General features: G+C 38.6%; 1 protein-coding gene across 2 annotated transcripts in view; it reads left to right on the top strand.

The window, feature by feature from the left end:
- Nucleotides 1-19,314: 19,314 nt before the first annotated feature.
- Nucleotides 19,315-20,511, top strand: part of CHRM2 (cholinergic receptor muscarinic 2) — a 201,496-nt gene continuing 200,299 nt past the window's right edge. For both annotated transcript variants that reach the window (XM_072652626.1, XM_072652627.1), the window contains exons 1-2: nt 19,315-19,636; nt 19,919-20,090. The gene's annotated coding sequence lies outside the window, so the exon portion shown is untranslated. The remainder of the gene's footprint in view (nt 19,637-19,918; nt 20,091-20,511) is intronic.

The following is a 20,511-nucleotide window of genomic DNA, read 5'->3' as shown; positions in this document are numbered from 1 at the left end:
AACTAGAGAAAGCACCTTTGCCAAGAAAATGCCAAATGAAGCCACAAAGAGTCAGACATGACTAAAGAACATCAACTTATTTGTTTACATATTATCTCCTTCATTATATTGTGAAATTCTTAACAAGGAATTTTTAAATCTTTCCTTGTATCACCAGCTCTTAGCACAATATCTTGTATGTAATAGGTGCTGAATAGATGCTTCCTGATTTACTATGAGAAGTGTAGGAGTTATCTAAATGCATAGACATTTGATGACACCTTTTAATTAATTTTTATGATCACTATATGATAGCAATGTACAAATGTTTATGATGCCAATGAAAACTTATTAAAGGAATTTATATATTCATCTTATAAATCCATGAGATCTGTCCTGATATCACCCATACCATTCACCTAGAAATCTCTGCTGTTTGTAAATTTGCCATGAAATACTCACCCTGTCCCCCAGCCTAGGCGTGAGAGAAATCTGCATTATTCAGGTCTAAATAGGAGCTGAACAAACGTTCTGCATGTTTATATACACTCACACAGGAATGCCTCCAAAATGTGGTGTTTCCCCAGAGCCATCATGTTTGGTGAAACTAGCATGGAAGATGCTATTTATATCCTTAATAAAGCATTTAGATTAATTTTTTCCAGTTCAACACATTCCATTTTCAGAGATGTGATGTCACATTGGCTTTGAAAATCAGACTCTGACCCTGATCCTTGGCAGCTAGACTGCTGAGGATATCAATTCCATCGACCACTGCCATCTCCCCGACCCCCCACTATTCTGAATACGTTATTGCAACCCTGCTTTAATGTTTCCAAAAGAGAATTGTCACCACTCAAGGGTATAAGAAAGAGGGAATGAAAGTACAGATTTTAAAGAATGAATTCTGAGTGCAAAATCTTATTTTTGTTAAAGCTAAAGACATCACCTTTATAAGCTGCATCTGGGAGGCTAAAAGCTTTCAGTTTTGGAGGAAAGCAGTGCTGTACTTTGTAGCCCTATGTAGCCAAAGAGCTCTGATGAAGCAATAGACCAGTGCCTTTCCCGTGCAGATCTTATTTCCCTTTCCGATACTCTTGTGTCTGCATGTTGAGATGGATACTGGTAACTGCTTTTGGTGTCATTATCTCTTTAAGCCGTTGAACATACGCTGTATTAGAATGTTTCATTTCTATTAGTTAGTGGCTTTTTATATTAGTTTGCATGTTCTCTCATCTCAATCCCAATCTCTCCCAGTCTTCTTGCATTATTTCTTTGCAGTTCTTGCCAATATTACCACCTTATGATGATTAGATTTAGCCCAATATCTTCTCCATAATTTCCCAGAAATATACATACAGATCACACAATCAAATCAAGTCAAAAATAACTTCCCAGCATTAAACAGTTAAAATACTGATTAAAATCAATATCTATAAATACCAATGCTTTAATGTAAGTCCCTAAGGGCATGAAAGGTAATATATGTTCTGGGGTTGTTTAGAAATAAAAGAATAATTAAAAATAGGTCACTAGAGACAATAGTCTACCCAAAGCCAGCAAACTCCATAGCAATCTGTTAACTCATGGAAGAAATTCACTGGCCCAACACCAGAAATCTTCCCAGGGATTTAACTGACTCTGTTGAGTTTTCATGTGGTTAGGTAAGCCCCACCCTGGAACCAATTTGAGAATAACCAATATAACCAAAATGCAACATATTTTTTTCCCTCTGAAAGTTGAGTTAGGCAGATCTGAGTTCAAATCCTACCACCAACATTTAGTAGTTTTACGACCCTGGTCAGGTTACTTAACATTTCTTAGTCTCAGTTACCTTGTCTGTAACACTAAGGGGTTGGACTTGATAGCTTCTAAGATCTTTTCTAGCTCTAAGTTTATGTTCCCATTATCCTATGATCCCTACTATGATCAGTGGTTAGCTCAGTGCCTGGCACATAGTAAATGATTATTAAATTCTTGTTCCTTCCATGTCCTCATTCTAAAATTCCCTATTTCTATTAAGGTACTGTTGGGGTTTCAATTCTGCCCACCCAAGGATGCCAAAAACCATTGGAATTTCATGATGAGTTGTGAAGGAACTGTCTCAAGGAATTCAGGGTCAGACACCTCTAATCCAAGTATAGCCATATATTGAGATTGATGCCTCTCATGAAGTTGGCTAAGTTCCAAGAGGAACCAGCAACTTCAGACAAAGCAAGATGGATTTTTATAGGGGAAAGATGCAATTACAAAACAGAAATTATGAATATTAAAAAGGCAGGAGAGGTTTGTTAAGGGATTATGTAATAATGAAAGAATCCCAGTCACAGTGGAACTGCACACATAATTACTTACAATGCATACAGAAAAACTCATTTGGGGGCTATGTATATATGGTAATGATAATATAGTGAGCTTTTCTAAGTCATAAGCTTACTCTAGTTCAGTTCTTTATTGTTACCTCACAGGTGCCTACTTAGGGAAAATCTCTTCCATTGTTTTGGGGTCTATATCTTGCTTGGGCATCCTGGTGGTGCTGCTTTCTGATTGACTGAGTATTGGAGTCTTGTTCAAGGCTAGATGGATGTGGTTGTGGTTGAGTGCATGGACACACCTGCTGCTTCTGTGGGAAATAAGAGGAATGGGTCTGGGGGCAGTGACTAGCTAGAGGCAGTGGTTGGGATCCCATCACATGAACATACCTGTTGTTCTCTGAGAAATAGTTCATAGATACATTTGTTGTTCTAGTGAGCAGTGAGGCATATATGAAAAAATTAGGATATCAAGTTGAAGACAGGGGTGATGAGTGGCTAGGCAGGGGCATGAACCTGTTATTCAGTGGGGCCTATAAGGAAGATAAAATATTGGGGCTGGGACAGCTTTAAGAGTATTCTACCAGTACCCCCATCCCTAGGATCACCCAAGTTTGCAATCTGAATTACCGTTAATTATTCCCTCTCCCTTGCTATCCAATCAATTGCTGTTTCTTGTCTGTTCTGCTTCCACAGCATCTTTTCTCTCTGTGCCCTTCTTTCAACCCTTTTGGTCAATACCCTACTCCAGTTCTTCATCATCTCTTGCCTGTTATTATTCAATAATTTCAGTTGTGTCCGATTCTTTGTGGTTTTCTTAGCAAAGATACTAGAGCGGTTTGCCGTTTCCTTCTCCAATTCATTTTATAGAGGAGAAACTAAGGCAGATAAGATTAAGCTACTTGCTCAGGGTCACTCAGCCAATAAGTGTCTGAGGCCAGATTTCAACTCAGGAAGATGAGTCTTCCAAATTCTAGGCTCAACTCTCTAGCCACTGTGCCTCCTCTTGCCTGGGCTATTGCAATAAACCATAAAATTTTATTTGGCCTCTTTGTTCCAAGTCTCTCCTCTTCATCTGTCCCATAAATTCCATATTAATATTCCAAAGACACATCTAACCTTTTCCATGATCAAAAACCTCAGTGGACAGATATTGTTTCTATGATAAAATATAAGCTTCTCAGCCTGGCATTTGATGACCTCCCTAATATGACTCTCATTTCACATTCAAGATAGTTATTTCCTTCATACTCCCACCAAAATAGTCTATTAGCTAGCCATTTCCATGACTCAACATTCCTAGGATCAAAGAATCAAAGATTTCAAGATGGAAGGTACTTTAGCATTCCTGTCGTTCACCTCTGTCTTTTTACTACTGAACAAAATGAAGAACAAAGAGATGAGTTCATTAAAGTCATAGAGGTTGTAGATAGTTAGATAGAGCTAATATTTGAACCCATGTCTTCAAATTACAAACTCGGTACTGTACACTCTGTACTGTACCACATTTGATTCTCCCATCCTTATACTTTTGTATAGGCTGCAATCCATACTTAGAATCCACTTACTTCCCACTTCTGCCTCTTAAAATACCCTGCCTCCTTAAAAAAAATAACTCAACTACCGTCTCTCACAGTAAGTAAATGTTTTTCTGACCACCTTGATTGTTAAGGTTCTTATCCTTCAAAATTCCATGAATTTATTTAACTATTTATATGTTATCTTCCTGAATGGAATGTAAGGTTCTTTAGAGTAAGAATTGAGTTGTTTCATCTTGATCTTTGTATGCTTAGCACCTAGCTCTGTTCCTTACACATAGTAGGGTATTTAATAAATATTTGTAGAATTTAATTAGATTGAGTTGTTAATTAAATTGTCACACCAAGTTGGTGTGATAATTCTTCCCTTTATTTTTTCCCTAGGTTTTGAGTAAATAATCATTCAACACAAGAAGGCCATTAGGGTGCATAGGCAAATACAGCCTGAGCATACATCGACAGTGTTTAATTAATGACTTAAGGAAATGTGATATTTTAGTGCTACTGAGTCCATCTTAGGTTCCTAGAGGCAATAACACTAGTTTGGGAATATAATGTTGTGCATCCTTCTGTTTTTGAAGAGAATTGGTGACATCAAGGATGTCATCAAGGACAACAAGTCTTGACTTGTGAGTGAATTGGATTTAAGTAAGGCAGAGTTGGACAAAGTTGTCAGTCCTACTCTCTCTTTGACAGTCTTCAAAGTACAATGACAGGACAAAAGTCAAGATGAATGGAGATGGCAGGGATTTAGCCAGAAATAACTTTGCCAGGTTTAGTTACCAAGGAATGTTCCCAACTTCCCTGAGTTGTAGTATCTGGGGAAATAAAGATGTGAAGATCAGAGGTCAAAGTTACCCAGTAAGGGATCAACAATCAGTACCCCAGTGTGAATTACTTTACCTATCTCCCCCCATACCCATTATGTAATTCATGTTGAATTTTTATTACCCTCTTCCTCATGACCTCATTTTCCTGCCTTGTCAGACAAGTAAAAAAAGAATTAAATCAATATCTATAGTTCTGCGAAAGAAATTTTCCACCTAAACACCTCCCCTAGGAAAGAGGAAGCAGAATATCTTTCTTTAACCAGCATGGTACAGTGTTAATATTACTGAATTTGGAATCACAAGACCTGAATTTGAATCCACTTTCTACTGCATTCTATCAGGGAAGTTACTTCTCCTCTTGAGCTTTCAGTTTACTCATCAGTAAAATGAAAGGTTTGGGCAGGTGATCTTTAAGGTCCTTTTCAGCTATAAATCTATGGAACTTACCAGTCTACTGGATGCCCTTATTCTAGAAAGTTCTCTTCTGTTCTTTTAGATTTTTTATCTATTGTTGTATACAGAAAATTGGAAGAAGTTTCATGTTAGTTTAGTGGATTTGCAGCTAGCAATGCATTGCCAACAGAAAGTATGTGCACCTAGACATAATTTATTTGGATTATTCTTAAGTATATCTTCATCATAAAGGAGTCACAGTCATAGGGAAGTTTCCATTTCCTAATTCAATCATGCCAACCATTCACTGTATCTCAACTCTTAATTGTTTTCTCCATCTACCTGGAGCTCTATCTCAGAATTAATGAAAGCCTGTGATCCATGGTCAACAATTCTCTTTGTGAATCATTATGGCAATGCTGATGTGCCAGCAAAATGTATTACTAGATAGATTCATTGTCACCTTGTTCCCAGTTGTTAGTATGAGGATAGGAGCATGGTAAAATATTTTCAGTGATGAAATCCACAGAGTTTGAAAACCCTTGCTGATGGATAGCACACTGGCCAACTACTAAAGGGACATTTGCAATTTTTTTTAGGCTTCACTACTAATAAACCCCAGAGTTACTAATTTCCCCCTTCCTTTGACTTCATTTATAAAAATGTGATACAATCTCAGCTCCCTGCTTAGCTGAAAGAAAAGTTGAATAGGGAAGAGAGAATGTGAGATCAGATCTGGGAGTGCTTTTATAGATCATCCTTATATAAACAATGAATTACTGTCATAAATTTACCACAGAGCCAGGAGTTAAATTTTGCATATATTCAGGTTTCAGTGACCTAGAGATAATGTTTGTGAAACACTTGAATTCATAAAAACTGTTTGTTCCCAACTGTTGCCAACTGTTTTTTAATTGGTTAATGTTTTTAGTCTTATAGATTACTCTCAATTCCATATAGGTCTTTGATGACAGATATTTATGAGGGATGCTTGATGCAAAAAGATTCCAATCTCCCTTCCTTCCACCCATAGAATAACTGAAATCCAGTATTGAAACCTCACATATTTTACCGATAGTGTCATTTTTACTGTGAAGCACCATGTAAGTATTAAAGGTATTAAAATTAATAGTAGCATTTTTAGTGTTATCCATTTTAAAAAGGGTGATATAACCCAAAAGGTCTACCATGGCCACTAGAAACAGTGATTAGCCTGATTGATTTTCTCATCAGTGCTTGCTTTCCAATTGGAAAATGTAGGAAATGGTCACATGAGAAAAGCTTACAAGGTCACCGGAGTGTATTTATGAAAACTTAGAATCCAGGAAAAACCAGTAGCCTCTGCACATCTGTCCATTCCTGTTAATTCTGAAATGGTAGCCACAGTTATTATCGTCGACCATCGGCCTCAGCTTCCTGCACTCGGAGGTATACTGGGAGCTCTGCCGATATCAAATTTGCATAGTGATTCTGCCCTATATTAAGGCTACCCACTACCCTTTGTTGCATCCCCCAACAGCCTCTGAGAGACAAGAAGTGTTTCCCAGTATAGTATCACTTGTTGGAATGGGGTTTGGACAGTATCCCAGAAGCCCATAGTTGGACTGAATGTCCCTGTACTGACTTCACATGAGGTGCTTTCCCAACATCTGCAGCAATCTCTAGGCCAATCATCACCTTCCCACTGTGCTCTAGATAGCCAGCAGCACATATAAATCAGCAAATTCTGCTATTACTAATTAGCTGGATGTGAGCTTTATCTAAGAAAGAGAAGCAGTGGGTATTGCATCATTCATCATCCCAAACAGGGGCTTATTGACCACTTCATGGCAGGGCATAGGTGCTGATAAATCTGTCCCAGTCTGGATTACGTGATTTATTCCTTCTGAGACAGACTAGAGTCAGGGTTTCTCTAAAGAGTAGTAATAAGATAGGAGTTGAGAGAAGTGGTACGTGACTTCTCTACTTCAGAACTGAGTACCAGTAAGAGTTAGAGGAGATTGCTTCATAGGGAACACAAATCTAAGCATATAGTAAATAATAATATACATAAACATACATAACTATAAAATATCATAATTGTATAGACCAAATATGTATATAGATACATACTATACATATGTATACATACATATATACACAAATATATACATATTTCTATCTCTCTGTAAAATTTTGTTTTAAGGCTTGCAACCAAAGTTTAAGATCTGCAGCATATGTCTACCACATGCCAATCAATAAGCACTTATTAAGCATCTACTATGTGTTTCTTTCTCTCTCTTTTCTATGGTCTTTGTATTTTTAGCAACTGGTATAGTGTCTGGTACCCTCTCTGGTACACAGTGGCTATTTAGTAAATGTTTGTTGATTATTCGTTGTTTCATGTATTCATATATGTATATTTGTATGTGTGTGCACACATAGGTACATACAGATATATACATGTGTGTGAATGTGTATACATATACACATATGTATACACATATATGTGCTCACATATATACACATACATACACACATATGGAAACTATATGTAAAAAATGCATAGTGATTGCTGAGGAGAGCCACTCCAACTAGAGGTTTTTGCAGGATATTAAGGAGATAATAGAAATTCTAAACTGATTTTTATACAGCATTAAGGTTTTTTTTAGTGCTTTACATAAATTAGCTCTTTTGATCCTCACAACAACCTAGTAGGTAGCGTTATTGTCCCCATTTTACAGAAGAAGAAAATGAGAATAAAAGACGTTAAGTGAATTGTCCAGTCATATAGCTAGTAAGCTGTATTGGAGCTGAGGTCTTCCTGCCTCCACATCTAGCACTCTAGTAACAATGCTACCTAGCTGATTCTAAGTAGAATCAGTACAAGTTAGGGTATTCTGATTCAATTCTCAGACTATTAACATGACCACTGTCCTCTACCAATGATAACTAGAAGATTCTGGGTCAGCTTCTTCTCCACAGCTATTCTCTGGCTTGAGAAGTTTCCCCTTATGCAGAAAACCTCACATTCTGTGCTCTCAGACAATGCCAAAGTTCCCTCTGAGGAAGTTGAGACAACCTTTAGCTCTAATATGACACATCTTTTCATGAGTTACAGAGGTGCAAGAATCAAGGAATTTGCTATGAGGTTTGGAGTTTAGGTAATAAAAAATACACTCAGAAGTCATCTCAGATCATTTAGTGTTGAGGGAATTTGACTCCCCTTACTTTGTGGTTCATGAAAGAGGTCTTTCTTGACCCAATTAGCCCTCAAGGACACATTGTGGTGTACTTTAGAACTTAGAGCACATACTTATCTGGATGTTACTGGAGGAATTTAATATCAACACCAGTATGTCCTGATAGGGTGCATTCTTTTAATAAAAAGATCTCCTTCTAGGAAAGCATTTTTTAATAAAAGAACTGGAGAAGCAAGCATATTCATTGACATCACCTAGGGAGCCCTCTTTCCTCTTATCTTACAGAAGTTTGTCAACAGAAAGTCCAAGATTCCTTGTATTCTGAAGCACTAAAGCCCAGTACTCAGTCACCTTGCTGATTAAATGAGGAGGAAAGGACAAGATGCTCAGGATCCATCTTATTAAGCACAGTAAATCAACCTTTAGGGAACGCTTCCTTGGGTGCACCACTAGGAGAGATCTGTTTTAAGTGAAAAGCCTTCTGCTTAGAAATGGACTGAGTAAGATTCATTTGAATTAGATTTAGAAAGATGCTGCTTTCTGCAGTCACCATTGCCTAAATCACCCTCAAAGAAGGGAGGAAGAGATGACATTTGGGGGACACACTAGCAGCTGTAGCCTTGGCCTCCAGAAGACTGTGGGAGACTCATACTTGTGCAAATTGCCATTGAAACATCATCTTACTTTCATTTCAGACTCAGGGATAGATTTTCTTTGGTCAATAGTGGACATTCCTAGGAGCAGAACCATAAGTAGAAATTCTAGTGTCAAGGACAAAAATCCGTGTGTGTGTGTGTGTCTGTGTATGTGTCTGTGTGTGTCTGTGTGTGTGTGTGTGGTATGTCTCAGAGATGTTATGGATAAAGAGTCTCCCCCTGGTTGGAAATATTCTAGTCTCATTAGTAACTCCCAGAAATAGTTAAAGAGGAACTGGGAAAGTGGGAAGGGAATAGCAGAGTTTGTGGTACCACAGTGCAAGACCAGCAGAGAATCTGAAGGGTATCACGTGAAATAAAATTAGATAATATATGAAAAATGTCATATAAATATCATCATCATCATCATCCTTCTTTTCATCATCGTCATCAGTATCAGATCATGGAAAGAAACACACACCCAGGATATTGGCACCCTAGTGCCAAGCCCTAGTCATCCTGACCTGGTAAACAACTCAGCACATTAACCTTTCATTGGTTATTCCCAGAGAGGAAAAATAATGGATTTTCTTGTAAGTTGGAAGGATTTTCAGTATTCCTGACCTCCTACCTGGATAGATAAGATGCTGATTCAGAAAATTTGAGCCTAGATTGTTAAAGAAAGTTTTCATAAAGTGAGGCTTTTCAGAGGGGCTAGATGTGGAGCTGTCTTGAAACACCAGAAACTTAGTAGGCAACAGAGGGTGCAGGTCTATTAGCCAGTCACTGATTTGCCTTTTTTCTTTCCAAATTCTCCTTCCCAAAGGTTCATGCCATCACCTAGCCCTGCTTCTTCGTAGGAAAAACACAGGCACCCTCACAAAAGGCTTCCCTAAGTAAACATGTGCTCCACGTGGCCTTTTCATTCTGCATTCTTAACACTGATTTATCTCTATAGCAGCTGCTTAACATTTTGCAGGGTGGTAGGTTTGGTTTTTTTTTTTTCATATTCCTTGTTTGAAAGAGAGCTCTGTATTTTAAATATTTTAGACTCAGCAGCAGTAATGTTTTCAGATGGTCTGGATAACACCACCACTTCTGGGAGAGGCATGGTTTCCAACAGCTGTGATGGCAAGCTACTAGAAAAGGAAAAAAAAAAACAGAAAAAGGGGGTGGAAGCATTGTTTTTCTGTCATCAAATATTATCAGTCAGAATCTGCTACATTTGGATATGAAATATTCCTAGAATTGGAGCAAGAAGAAAAAAATAGCCTGAGGATTTTTTAGAACTAATCTTTGTAGCTAAGAGCTAGAGGATTTGAAATCACAATGCAGGTAAAATTACTGAACAATCCCAGAATGGTGAGTATGAGGTGTTAATAAGATTTACATGAGCAAAGAGAGGTGCTAAGAATTCCTTGATAAGGAATATTTTTCCCACACGACAATCTGCTTCTCCAATCCTTCTCCCACAAGCATCACCATATATCAAGTCGGGGTCAGCATAAAGAAAGGGGCATTTGGCAGATACTCAGAAGAAGCAGCCTGCTTGCCAATGAGCTGTCTCTTTCACTAGTTCGTTTCTCCAGCTGTAAATCAGAGTGGAAGATGAAGGACAAGGTCAAGAACTTGACTCATCTTCATTGCCCCTCCCCCTCCATGTGCAGAGCCCTTGTCCTCCCTCACAATCTGTAAACAGAAAGAACTGTGATGGCAGCCATACCTGGTGGGAAATCACTCGAGTTGAACTTGTCTCCCTCTTAATCTACTCCAGGTTGATAGAGTGCTGATTTGTGCATCTAATTACTGAACTCTAATTATTGCTATACTGAAATCAACATGTTCACAATCAAATATGAACCACACTCTCAGAATTGTGACCTGCCTTCCCCCTTGATGACCTTATTTACACTCAGGTCCAGCATTATGCTATGTCAAGACTTCAAAGTCAACCCTTACAGGAAGTTGAGACCTTTACACGAAGAGGCTCTGTAGCTGTCTGCAGAGAATTTATGCTTTCTTCAAGAGAAATAATTCCTTGTGGTATATTGGTTGTGGGAAACCAAAAAGAAGCAAAGCATGCTTTCTTTTGCTTTTGCTTTTTCTCTTTTTTAAATTTGTGTTGATTTAATATCTTATTGATGCAAGAGTCTTCCATTGTGGAAATCCTAGTCACTAATGCAAATTATTAACTCATCTGTAATGTAAAAAAATTTATGTGTATTTCTTACAAAATTTCATTTTGTGACAGCAATGGCAGTGTAAATGTGGCTCAACTGACACGAGACTAACTGCAACATCTGACTGACTAAATAAGACTAAATTGAGCTGATATCTTCATTTTGTTAGTTCTTTATCAAGTTTGTTGTATTTCATGCCATGTACATTTGCTTCATTGTTCTTTTTTGTTATGTTTTTAATCCTGTGGTTTTAAGAATGTATATTACTTCAAGGTAACATACAAGCATTTTACCCCTTAAAGAGCACACTTCAATGACTATTAGATATATTGTAGCAGTTCTTGTTATGGGAATATCAAGTATCTCATGGATTATTAAAATCTCATAGTGAAGCCTGATTATTGAAATTCAAACACAAAAGAAGGTGTGATTATAAAAAGAAAAAACAATTCTAAGAACTAACAAGCTATTACTGAAAATAGCCTAATTAGATATAAAAAATAAGTACTAATTTCAAGGCACCTAGGAAAAGGATATGTTGGTATTTATTCCTTTTTGGTGCAACATGGGGCAGCTAGGTGGCACAGTGGGTGGAGCACTAGGCCTAGAGTCACAAAGACTCAACTTCCTGAATTGAAAACTGGACTCAAACATTTAATATCTATATGACCCTAAGTAAGTTAGGTGATTTAACTTCATTGAAACTCTCGGGCTGAATGTAGTGCCATAAACCTTGCTGATGGTTAGGTTGAAGTTGGTGAATTGCTTGAGTTTGAATGTCATGGGCTATAATAGGGCTAAAGTCTGTCTGCACCATCTGACACCAATATGTGACCTTTCAAGGATGAAGGGACATTTGGCTTGTCTAAGGAGGGATAAATCAGTTTAGGTCAGAGATGGATCAGCTCAAAAGTTCTCTATCACTTCACTTCCAGCCTGCGTGAGACAGAAAGACCAACCTCATTTTTAAGAGGCAACAACATTAGCAACAAGAATAATAATAACTTATGAGTTATAATCAAGGCTAGGCTTGGAAAAGTAAACTATTTAAGATGTACACTTAAGGTAATGAAAATATGATTTCATGGCTGAGAATTAAAGAATAAATCTAAAAATCATGTGGACTAGGGCGGAGGCAAGATGGCGGAGTAGAAAGATGCACATACACATAGCTCTGAACCCACGACCCATAGAACAAATACAAAGAAGTAACTCATGGCGAATTCTGCACCCAGAGTCCACAGAACATTGGAGCGAGGGAGATTTCTGTTCCAAAGAGACCTGCAAACCTCTCACAAAAGGTCCTTTGCGCTGCAGACTGGGCGCCAGGACTGGGAGCTGAGTACAGCCCTGCCGCGGCAGCGGCACCAGGAGGAACAGATCCGAGCGGGCTTCAGGGATGGGATCTCCAGCGGCCGCACAAGTCCCTCCACCCACAGGTGACGGGGGTCGGTGAGAGAGTCTCTTTGGCGGGTCGAGGGGGGAGTGGGGTGCCCCCATGGCTCGGGCCCCCTCGGGAGACAGAAGCTGAGGGGTGGAGGCAGATCGGGGCTCCCCAAGCAGGCAGGAGCCTGGATCCATTGTTGAAGGTCTGTGCATAAACTCCCTGAGGGAACTGAGCCTGAGAGGCAGCCCTGCCCCCACCTGAGCATCTGAACTTAATCTCACACTAAATAGCAGCCCTGCCCCCGCCCAAAGCCCTGAGGCTGGAAGCAGCATTTGAATCTCAGACCCCAAACGCTGGCTGGGAGGATCAGGAGGCGAGGTGGGTGTGAGGAGAATATTCAGAGGTCAAGTCACTGGCTGGGAAAATGCCCAGAAAAGGGAAAAGAAATAAGACTATAGAAGGTTACTTTCTTGGTGAACAGGCATTTCCTCCCTTCCTTTCTGATGAGGAAGAACAATGCTTACCATCAGGCAAAGACAAAGAAATCAAGGCTTCTGTGTCCCAGCCCACCCAATGGGCCCAGGCCATGGAAGAGCTCAAAAAGAATTTTGAAAATCAAGTTAGAGAGGTGGAGGAAAAGCTGGGAAGAGCAATGAGAGACATGAAGTCAAAGCATGAACAACAAATCAGCTCCCTGCTAAAGGAGATCCAAACAAATGCTGAAGAAATTAACACCTTGAAAACTAGCCTAACTCAATTGGCAAAAGAGGTTCAAAAAGCCAGTGAGGAGAAGAATGCTTTCAAAAGCAGAATTAGCCAAATGGAAAAGGAGAGTCAAAAGCTCACTGAAGAAAATAGTTCTTTCAAAATTAGAATGGCACAGATGGAGGCTAAGGACTTTATGAGAAAGCAAGAAATCACAGAACAAAGCCAGAAGAATGGAAAAATGGAAGATAATGTGAAATATCTCATGGGAAAAACAACTGACATGGAAAATAGATCCAGGAGAGACAATTTAAAAGTTATGGGACTACCTGAAAGCCTTGATCAAAAGAAGAGCCTAGACATCATCTTCCATGAAATTATCAAGGAAAACTGCCCTGAGATTCTAGAACCAGAGGGCAAAATAAATATTCAAGGAATCCACAGAACACCGCCTGAAAGAGATCCAAAAAAGAGAAACTCCTAGGAACATTGTGGCCAAATTCCAGAGTTCCCAGGTCAAGGAGAAAATATTGGAAGCAGCTAGAAAGAAACAATTCAAGTATTGTGGAAATACAATCAGGATAACACAAGATCTAGCAGCTTCTACATTAAGGGATTGAAGGGCATGGAATAGGATATTCCTGAAGTCAAAGGAACTAGGAGTAAAACCAAGAATCACCTACCCAGCAAAACTGAGTATAACACTTCAGGGGAAAAATTGGTCTTTCAATGAAATAGAGGATTTTTAAGCATTCTTGATGAAAAGACCAGAGCTGAAAAGAAAATTTGACTTCCAAACACAAGAATGAAGAGAACCATGAAAAGGTGAACAGCAAGGAGAAGTCATAAGGGACTTACTAAAGTTGAACTGTTTACATTCCTACATGGAAAGACAATATTTGTAACTCTTGAAACTTGTCAGTATCTGGGTACCGGGTGGGATTACACACACACATGCACACACGCACACATGCATAGAGACAGAGTGCACAGAGTGAATTGAAGAGGATGGGATCATATCTTAAAAAAAATTGAAATCAAGCAGTGAGAGAGAAAGATATTTGGAGGAGAAAGGGAGAAATTGAATGGGGCAAATTATCTCTCACAAAAGAGGCAAGCAAAAGACTCATTAGTGGAGGGATAAAGAGGGAAGGTGAGAGAAAAACATGAAGTCTACTCTCATCACAATCCACTAAAGGAAAGAATAAAATGCACACTCATTTTGATAGGAAAACCTATCTTACAATACAGGAAAGTGGGGGATAAGGGGATAAGCAGGGTGGGGGGATGCTAGAAGGGAGGGCATGGGGAGGAAAGTGCAATTTGAGGTCGACACTCATGGGGAGGGATAGGATCAAAAGGGAATAGAAGTAATGGGGGACAGGATAGGATGGAGGGAAATATAGTTAGTCCTATACAACACAACTATTATGGAAGTCATTTGCAAAACTACACAGATTTGGCCTATATTGAATTGCTTGCCTTCCAAAGGGAAGGGGTGGAGAGGGAGGGAGGTAAAGAAGTTGGAACTCAAAGTGTTAGGATCGACTGTCGAGTAATGTTCTTGCCACTAGGAAATAAGAAATACAGGTAAAGGGGTATAGAAAGCTATCTGGCCCTACAGGACAAAAGAGAAGATGGAGACAAGGGCAGAGAGGGATGATAGAAGAGAGAGCAGATTGGTCATAGGGGCAATTAGAATGCTTGGTGTTTGGGGGGGGAGGGGATAAAAGAGGAGAAAATTTGTAACCCAAAATTTTGTGAAAATGAACATTAAAAGTTAAATAAAAAAATAAATAAATAAAAATAAAAATTAAAAAAAATAAAATAAAAATCATGTGGACTCAATGCCAAATTATATAAAACAAGTGACTGTGGGAAAAGGAGGAAATACTGAATATTAATTTTAAAATACAAAAGTAATAAGGTCTATTCAGTATTTTAAAAACTTAATTATTTTACTTTATCCCTAATAATTCATACAGTATGTTTTAATCTTAAAAAATGAGTATTTCATGGTTACTCAATTTATACGTATATCAGACAAGATCTTGATCCTTAATCTTTCTGAATACAAATCTAGGCTTTAGCTACTCCTTCTTCTATGCCCCCTGCCTCTAATAAAACTTTCAAGAAGCCTTTGACAAGTTGCTATGCCTCAAAATACATTTTTAAATGAAGTTATCAAAGGATTTTGGTTGTTGGAATGCAGTCATGATAATGAATTAATTTCAAAAGAAGAAATAAAGAATTGGTATGTGATAACCTATTCTGAATGGCAAAATGCAACTGTTGGTATCCTTCCATGATTTTAACTGACTCCTCTTATTTAATAAATTTAAAATGATCTCGGAAAAAATATGTGGTAAAATATATGTTTCAGGATAATAATGAAATCTTCCAGGTAATTAAGAGCTAAACAGATGGAGATAGACTATAAAAGCATCTTTAAATCGTGAGGTTAGGAAGAAAAGTGGCAGATGAAATTATATAAGTGCAAACCAATGTATTCAGGGACTTAAAAATCCAAACAACATACATAAAATGAAATTCTATGAAACACTTCTCACGATCCAGAAAAAAAGAACATGGAACTCATGACATAGTCTTCATGAAGGATGTTGGTCCATTGTATTGCTAGGTGGTATCCAAAGCCAATAAAATATTGTGCAAAACCAATAAAATGTGTTTTTCTATTAAGAAATAAATTGAAGTGTTTATGCTACATTTAAACAAAACTATGGAACATCTGCTTCTGGAATATTCTGTTCACCACACATAAAAAATGAGATAATATAAATAAAAAATACATCCGGAGAAGACAGTAAAATGATGAAACAGATGGAAGAAGGGATCAAGTGAGTACAGACTAGGTTTCTCAGATTAGGACTGAAGAAAAAAACTTCAGTCTTGAAAGACAGAAATTTAGAGGTGACATGGAATTTTACAAAAGTAAGAACGGTGCAAACAAGGTAAACAGGCTTATTCACTAGATTCTAAGTTATGATTCACTGTGGTACATTCATTCAACAAGCATTTATTAAGAAACCATTATGTGTCAGCCACTGTGATAGGCACTCAGGACACATAGTGTCACTACCTTCAAGGACCTTACATTACATTTTGGGGTAGAGAAAAATTGAACGCAGCAAAGTAAACACACAATATATACAATGTACCTTATGGCGGTGGGAAGGGCATTATAGAGAGGGACAGTGGGGTAGTAATGATGAAAGATTTGATCTAGGAAGCAGCTAGAGCTTGACTTTAAAGTAGACTAGGGATTCTGTGGCAAGACTGAGTGAAGGAACATTCCAGGTGTGTGGGGGGGGGGGGCATCTTGGACAAAAGCACAGAGATGGGATCGGAGTAAATGCCCTTTGAAACTTGGACCAAGAAAGTTTTAGGACAAATAAAGGAAGTAATATTTCAGATAAAGGGTGGGAGATTTATAGAATTCAACACCCCCCACTCGCACCCATCAAGAGGTGGAATATATGGGGAAAAGGATGTTACAAAAAGAGGTATGGAAAAGCTTACAAATGACAGTCATAAACAACTGCTAAGGAAAGATAGTATACAGCTAATCTTTAAGGGAGGACAACCATGCCCTCTTATGGCATGTTGTTTGGAATTTCTGTTGGCAAAAGAACACTGAGATGGATAGAATATAGATGACCCATTAGGACAGTTCCAAACCTGGGATTTTTCAGCAACTAACAACTAAGAATGACAGAGTATGCTTCTAATTTCTCCAGCTAATATATATTTGGACTTTAATGATTTTTTAATAAACTATTTTGATTGTTTTTTACTTTTTCAGGTACATTCAAAACATTTTCTGCCTCACTAAAATGATATTGAATTAGAAAAAAAAATAAAAAGATATAAGGAGCTAAATGGGTTTCCTTTTTCCTACCCTAAGATGAGGAGGATTTATAGAATGAAAAAACAAAATAGAGCACACTCACCTCCCATATTTCAACCTGAGGAAGAGAGAATTTCAGAGTTAGAGATTGAATTCAGTGGTTTTCATGCCCAGTGAGTTTGGAACTCTCCAAGTCTGACACAGAGTCCTCATGACGATCCATCATGTCTCTTATTTTCCTGGAGTCTTGTTACCTTCATTTCTCACTTTATACCATATGGAGTGGGGTGGGGTGGGTTGCAGAGCTAGAAGGTGAAGGTAAAATCATAAAAGGAAGAAGATGAAAATACTGTTCTTAGCTGTAAGTGGAGAGACAGCATAGAACACAGGATGGAGCAAAGCTTGAAAAGTAGGGGCTAATACCCTGCCTAGGACACATCCTGGCTCTCTGACCCTAGGCAAACCATTTACTCTCTTAGTACCCGAGGTTGTTCCCTAACGCTGTGAATTACACAAGAGTTGCTTACCTATATTGGGAGAGAATGTCCTCCTCTGGGGAAGCTACATTCATTTATTAAATCATGGTGCCAGTCCCTAGCCCATAAGTAGAGAGCTTGAGATGACTTTTTACATTCATCTTCAACATGAATTTTCTTTTTATAACTTCCTTGCTATGTGATTCAAAGTGAAAGGAACTGGATGCACCCTTTAGCCTTGTAGTGTTGTGTACTTTTTGGTGAGAAAGAGGAGTTAAAAAGATGTGCAAATACATTCCTCTAGAAGGAATTGTATGGAATTAAGCCAGTAGTTGGATTTGGGCTGAGAAATTGACTGATCGTGGTTACTAATTGTTATATGTATTGCACCTGGTGTCTTTTCAGTAAGAGTACAAACTCCTTGAAGGCAAGGCAGAGATCATATACTTTTTTTTAAAAGCAAATATTTTATGGGAAATAACATTAAACATGAATTTAAAAACAAAAGCACTGAGTCTTAGTATACTTATCTTAATTTCAATACATAAAATGCCACATCACTTTTTAGCCACATTCTCTTAGTTCCTGTCAAACTTTTATCTATTGATTCTCATTCACTCTTCCTATTGTAATTGTGGTTAATGTGTACTATTATTCTTCTAATCCTCCATTATTATTTCCTCTACACATTTGTTTTTAAAATAAAGGTTCTCCCTGTTTCCTGTACACTTCAAACTTGTTGGTTTCAAAAGCATTACAGTAGTCCATTAGATTAATATACTGTAATTAATTTCCCCATTCTCCTGTAGTTGGACTTTGGTTCTCTCAGATAACTCTGTTTCTGTCTTTCTCTGTAATATGAGTTACTCACTAAGGGCTAGTTGAATTGAAAATACAAATGGTTGATATATGAATGCAAATGCTGCTATACTGGGAAAATGAATATATCACAAGGTTGAAAATACAGTACATATATATGTGTGTGTGTATATGTATATAAATGCATATATATAGAGAGATATAATATCTATATATATATGCATATATAGATAGATATAATATATATATATATACACATACACACATATACACACATATTAAACTAAGCCTGTCCAGGTCAGAGTTTAAAATAAAAACAATAGTACTAGTCAGACCAAAATATGATTATGTTCAAGACCACTTTTCACCAGATGCACATATTACCTATTGCATTGTAAATATATATGTGTGTGTATGTATGTATGTATATATGTGTATATATATATACATATATATAGCCTGATGACTGCTACTTGAGAAATGAGTTACATATACTAAGTATTCATTTTTTTTTAAAACAGCCTCTTGCTGGAATTGATCATTGAGCCAAAGAAACAAACAACCCATGAATATTTCAGCACAGTAATCTGTTTAAAAAGTAAACTATATTGACATTTAAATTTCCCCCACCTTAATACATGGAGTCAAATATCGGCAATCATCTCAAAGTCAACCCTGTTTTCTTCCCTGTATGTTGCTTCAAGTTTCTAGCAATCACAAATCAAAAAAAAAAAAATTAAAAGGGTAAGGATTGTAGTTCTGATGTGAAAATTGTCCGTAAAGACTTGTGATCCTAATGAATCCAGAAAGGGTTGAGAGTTTGTAATGAAGGAGGAAACTAGAGAGAAAGGGGGAATAGAAAAGACTGTCATCTTTGCTCATTGGGAATACCAAATCAGAGAGCAGAGAGGATCTCATTGGAGGAAAGCTTTCAGTAGCAACTAATCCTATCATATTGAAAGAAAATTGTAAATGTTCTCTCTAGAAATTGCCTGCCCATTGCAGCTAATCGAACACACAGTACACACACACACACACACACACACACACACACACACACACCACCACACACCACACACTTCTGGTACACCAGAGTTTTCTGAGCCCCAGTACACACACACACAGTCTACAGTGGGTTGAATTTTGGATTTTGCCATTTCTTACTAGGAAATACCCAGGGACACACCGAAGGAGTGTTTCCTCCCCAACTGTCAACTCTGCCTTCTTTTTCCGAGCTTCTCTGCAAGAGAATGCGTCCCGCCCTCCAGATCCCTTGTATTCCTTTCTCTATTATGTTTGCCCCTCCGGATCCATCTCAACGGTGAAAATCAGGTTTGAAAATCCTATTTTTGTTTTTCTTTGCAGTATCTCAGGTTAATTCGTGCCCAGGGCGGGGGCCACAGGATTGAGTGGACACGGGGGGTAGGTTCAAGCTTTGCTGAGTGCCCTGTGTCTAGATGACGCGTTAGAACTAAGTCTGTCTTCAAGCCAGGACCATGAAGCCTCTAGTCTGAGGCTCTCTAGAACAGTTGCGGGTCCCCTCCCTCTACCACATCCCATCCCTCCCTTGCCGCTGTCGCGGTACTAACTAATCTTTTTCTTTTCTCTTGGAAGATCATGGGAGAGAGGCAGCAAGCGGCTGGCTCTGGACTCTGAGCATTTTGCTGAGAGACCACATGCCCGGGCTTCCAATTTGGTGGCTCGCTACTCCCTGCTGCTCTTCGCTTTCGAGAAGCAAATCCACTGCACCAGGGAGTGTATGCAACTTCTGCTAACCCGAGATCAGGTAAGGAGCTCTCCGCTGCTTTCTTCCTCAAGCCTTTGCCTTACCGGCCTTCATTTGGGCAGTGAGGGCGTCTTTTTTGCGCACTCCCTTTGGATCTCCTGTGTGTGTGTGTGTGTGTGTGTGTGTGTGTGTGTGTGTGTGTGTGTGTGTGTGTGTGTGTGTGTGTGTGTGTGTGTGTGCGTGTGTGTGTGTTTTCTCTAGCCAGGGGATTCTCATAAAGAAACTTTGGCTTTCAAGGTTGGGTGGGTTTGGAGCACAGATTGGCGAAGGTGCGTGCCTGTACCCTGAGGAGGAAAGGGCAAACACAGCCCCTCAAAGGAAAGGAGTATGACCTAACCCGGGGTGGATTCTAAGAGGACTTGGTGGAGGAAAGGGAGCAGCGCCCGCCCAGACAATTCTCCCATAAACACACTCCTTCCAG

The sequence above is a fragment of the Notamacropus eugenii genome, chromosome 3 (assembly GCF_028372415.1).
Source record: "Notamacropus eugenii isolate mMacEug1 chromosome 3, mMacEug1.pri_v2, whole genome shotgun sequence".
NCBI classification, from domain to species: Eukaryota; Metazoa; Chordata; class Mammalia; order Diprotodontia; family Macropodidae; genus Notamacropus; species Notamacropus eugenii.
This window is presented reverse-complemented; position numbering and strand designations above follow the sequence as displayed.